The 4,470-nt window shown below is 36.3% G+C and overlaps 1 protein-coding gene across 1 annotated transcript in view; it reads left to right on the top strand.

Annotated features, from left to right (window-relative positions):
- Positions 1 to 4,470, top strand: part of LOC108749545 (26S proteasome non-ATPase regulatory subunit 1) — a 49,327-nt gene that overhangs the window by 29,009 nt on the left and 15,848 nt on the right. The window lies entirely within an intron of this gene.

Raw genomic sequence — 4,470 nt, 5'->3', positions numbered from 1 at the left:
AGAGAGAGAGAGAGACAGAGAGAGAGAGAGAGAGAGAGAGAGAGAGAGAGAGAGAGAGTTTGAGAGTTTGATTTTCCTGACGTATAATTATTTCCCTTTTTCCGTAATTATTTTCTCATTTAATTTATAATTTTTTATATCATCCCTCTAAAATATCTAGAGTAACAAAGAGTATAAATAATTGATGAGCCAGGTGGTGAAAAAGAGTAGTTGAATTGTCGATTTTTAATAGTGAGATGTCACTCTTTTTAGATTCCACTCTAAACATTTAGAGAGAGCTCTTTGAGCTTTTACGCTTGATAATATATTCGTATATTTACGCGCGTTCACATTATAATATATATTAATTAGTATAATTTCGACTGATTCCCTATTATTTTTATTATTGATTTTTATCGGAAGTAAGTAGGAATTTCGAGCGCCGTTTAAGGGTTAATGGAGAATTCAGCCCCACGGGGCTTACGACGATTAGTCTTTCCCTTCGACGAGAGACGCCGACTAATTGTGCAGATTGCCAATTACACCAATTCCGTGGAAGACCTCGTATTACCGTTTCAAGTTGGTACTTGCTGGAGAAATTGCGATGAGACGAAAGCTGGACGAAGTAATGTATGAATAATATTGAAAGAGACAAGCTATATAGCTATACCTCGCACGTTAAGTAGGATGCAAGTAGATCTACATAACTCTCATTCTTTTCTTTGATCTCAAATTCTTTCACAAGAGGCTGTTTCTCGTCGTCTTCCATTTTCATTCTATTCTAATTTTATATTTTAATATTTAACGCGCGTGTCGTCAAGTAAAATAGAATACTCTATTTTTATTTCACGTCACTCAGTCATTATCTCTTGCGCGTTAAAAAGTAGGAATTTGAAATTGATAATTTTCCAATTTGAATAAAATTCGTCGTTTTTTACTTTGTTGCGTAATTATATATTTTTTTTTACTTCAAAGTTGAATTTTCTCGACATTAGCGATATCTAATTAAGTTTTTCGAAGTGTTTCATCTTTAGGACGAATGCATCTTGTGGATCTAGTCGTCTTATCAAAGAGTGTAACTTGCGCTGCGCGTTAATGAGTGAGTATAATTAATGCCATTCCGGTTGTAACATTAAATAGAGGAGGTTTCCTCGAGTTTGCGAACCTGAGCGAATCCAGATGTCGTGACTTCGCGAGTCAATTAATCTCGATCAGTTTTGGTAAAGCTCGCTCGCATTGAATGCACGATATCTAATGTTACATTAACAAACTTCATATCCGAATTCGATGAGTTGCGATATAAACGATAATTAAGAGTCCAACTCTACAGGGACAGATTAAAAAAATTCATTCTATCGTTATAAAGTATTTTTGTAGAAATTTGCAATTATTAGGATACTTAATTTTTGACGCTGATCTCGAATCTGCCACTGAAATATTTTTCGAGTCCGATTTTTCAGATATAAGAAGAGATATTTGATTCCAATAGTGAAGTTTTATTGAAAACAAGTCCGAAGTGTTGAGCATTTAATTTTTGTTTTAGAATTCAGAAGTATCGTTGGCTTAGCATGTTTTCATCCTATATCCTTGATAACGTCTGTCAATTATCATCAAGTCCTGCCGGAACATTCGTCCTACTCATCACTTGTCGTATTCAAATCACTTGAAAAGAAATGCTATATTAAAAAAATTCGGCCTCACGGAATTTTTCTGACGGGGGACAGTTTCAAATTCAGTGCCCCAAAATATGTCAACAAAAAGTGATTCTCTTTTCTTGCACTAAAAACTCGTGAGAACTTGTTGGATGATGTTATATCGGATTTGATGTAATCGAGGGTGAAAATTGTAAGGCATTATATCGGCTATCGATTCTTCTTCAGGAATGAATCGACGATAAAATGTAGCCGTCTCGTTGCGCACGTTTAAATGGGGTTTTCGCGGGGTCGACATCGGACAAGCCGCGAACGACGATGGAGAACTACAATAAATAATTAGTGCGACGACGGTGAACGGTCGATTGTACGATTAATGCGGCGGCGACCTACAATTGATTTTCTGATTGGGCGGCCCGATAGAAGAGTCCGATGAGGGGATTCGCTGGGGAGCTTGTTGTCGCCGTGTGTGTTTCCATCATCCATCTGTACTCGCTGATACCTCCAACCATCGGCTCGATACAACGGCGAAGCCGCGTCACGCTTGCGCAAATTCGACAATCGTGTCTTCATTTTTATAAACGACAGACTCGCTCTCCCGTTTCCCTTTCTCTTTCCCTCTCGCCCTGTCTGTCGGGTCTGTCCTTTTGCAATCTCTCGTAAACGCGACTGGGGATTTGCACTGTCGTCGTACGATTAATTGCGAAGCTGTTCTTACTGTATCCGGAATCTGTAGTTACGAACTTACGATACAATTGCGTGTAGAATCTGCAGTTATATGTATATATATATTATATGTGTGTGTGTGTGTGTGTGTGTATTTGCAATTATACAATATATACATATATTGTATAATCAAATTCAGACTCGGCGATTGCAGAATCATGGTACAATTCCGTGACAAGGCTGGCAATTGTGCTGCTACGCGATGCATTTGAGATCTATTATTACAGGGTATAAATAAGTTCCCGCGGTTAACTTCAGTTAATAAGCTAACAATGACGCATTAAAATTTTCGTGCCCAATTATTTTTCTATTAGTAAGGTCGACCAACCTACACCTTTTTAAAAGTTATGCAATAGTTTACAGTTAGATAATTGGATACATTGTCAGGTGAATTGAAAAATAAAACGTTGAAAAGGTACTTATTCGCCATTGCATGCTTTACTATATATTCCATCGCCATAAAACCGAAAGCAGACAGAATAATTTAAGAGATTTATGGAGACAATATTGTTTCGGAAATAACGCGCCAAGATTGGTTTAAAAAAAATTAAAAAAAAAATCGTCATTTCGATGTGAACGATAAATCGCGCTGCAAAATATTCTTTCACCGCAGCATATGCTATCTAAAAAAGATGACAAAAAGTGATAGATTCGAAAGACAGATAATGCGATTAAAATGCTTCTACCGTTTTTTTTCTCTTAATATTAATAGATGTACATATATTTATTTTCGAAAAAAAAACCCGCGAGCACTTATTTATACGCTTAATCTAATTGTCGAGCTGCGATACAGTTATAATGGAATTGCATTTGGGATTTCAGGGAACAGTCTGGGATTTTAAGTTGACGGGAATCTCTTAAGAATCCTTATTAAAAAAAAAAAGAAAAAAAGATGTCACGGTAAGCAGGCACTGATGCATTCTGAAAATTAATTGGGGCTAATAAGAAGAAGCTTGTCGTGTCTCTTTAATATTGCGCGGCGATTTACATGCCAGAAACAACGAAAGGATCAAGGATCTTTCTTTAGTGACATTCTTCTCTTTCGTATACATCGACAATATTATAACGGTATTAATGAGTCTCCATCTTTTAATTTCTCCGGTTGAACTTGGATTTTTTTCTTCGTTCTTCGATGACTTTTGACACACTTTTCTCATGAGCACCTTTGTCATTAATAACATCTTACACACTAGCAAGTTTTTTTTACAGTTATACATGCGCAAACACACACACACACACACACACACACACACACACACACACACGCACGCATTTACACGTTCTACGCTGTTAATAGTAATTATAATTAAACGCACGTCGTTCCGTTTTTATTTACAAATTTCTCGTTACTCCGTGCGGAATTTAATTAGGGAGATTCAATTGCGAATTTAATTAGTCGGTGGTAGTTTATCGGGTGATTCTGCGGTTACAGGAAGCGTGTTTGGAAATAGCTACTATGTTATAGTTTCCTTATTAGACCACTAGTCAAATTGTTCACTCGCGTTTCGAGTCCTCGCGCGATCAAACTATTGAAAAGTTTGCTCTAAACATACGGAAAAAAGCGCTCGGGAAATAGTACAGGTATTCGTAAAGAAAATCGCTTGAAAGAATTCAAGCATAAATTTTGTTGGGCCAGAAGTCGAACGCGGGAAATAAGTTCAGTATCGCATCGGAAAGTGTAAGTTGAAATGCGAAATTAGTATAAAAGAAAGAATAAATCCAAATTAGAGACGAAAAAAATAATTTTGTGATTATTCGAGTTATCAAAAATAATCCTGGCGAAGGATCTGAGTTTGGTCGTAATAAAATATTTTTTTAGGAGACAGTTACTTTTAAATATAAAATTATTAAAATAGGCATCGTTATACGCTACATATTATTGTATATTGATATGTGATCGATATGAAGTGTTAGTACATGTATGTAGGAGCTGTATGTATTTATTAGGAAGATTTAAAAAAATATTTTTCGTTTGTTAAAATAATTCTTGGACGCGAAACGTTAACAGGAGTCGCTAATAAGAAGATTTGATAGAGAAGACTCTTCATTTTTTTTCCGTCAACGATCGGCAATGTTATCCACACACACACAAACACACACACACACGCGCGCG

This window comes from Trachymyrmex septentrionalis, unplaced genomic scaffold (genome assembly GCF_001594115.1).
Source record: "Trachymyrmex septentrionalis isolate Tsep2-gDNA-1 unplaced genomic scaffold, Tsep1.0 scaffold3, whole genome shotgun sequence".
Classification (NCBI taxonomy): Eukaryota; Metazoa; Arthropoda; class Insecta; order Hymenoptera; family Formicidae; genus Trachymyrmex; species Trachymyrmex septentrionalis.
The sequence above is the reverse complement of the archived record's forward strand: the minus strand, read 5'-3'. Positions and strand labels throughout refer to the sequence as shown.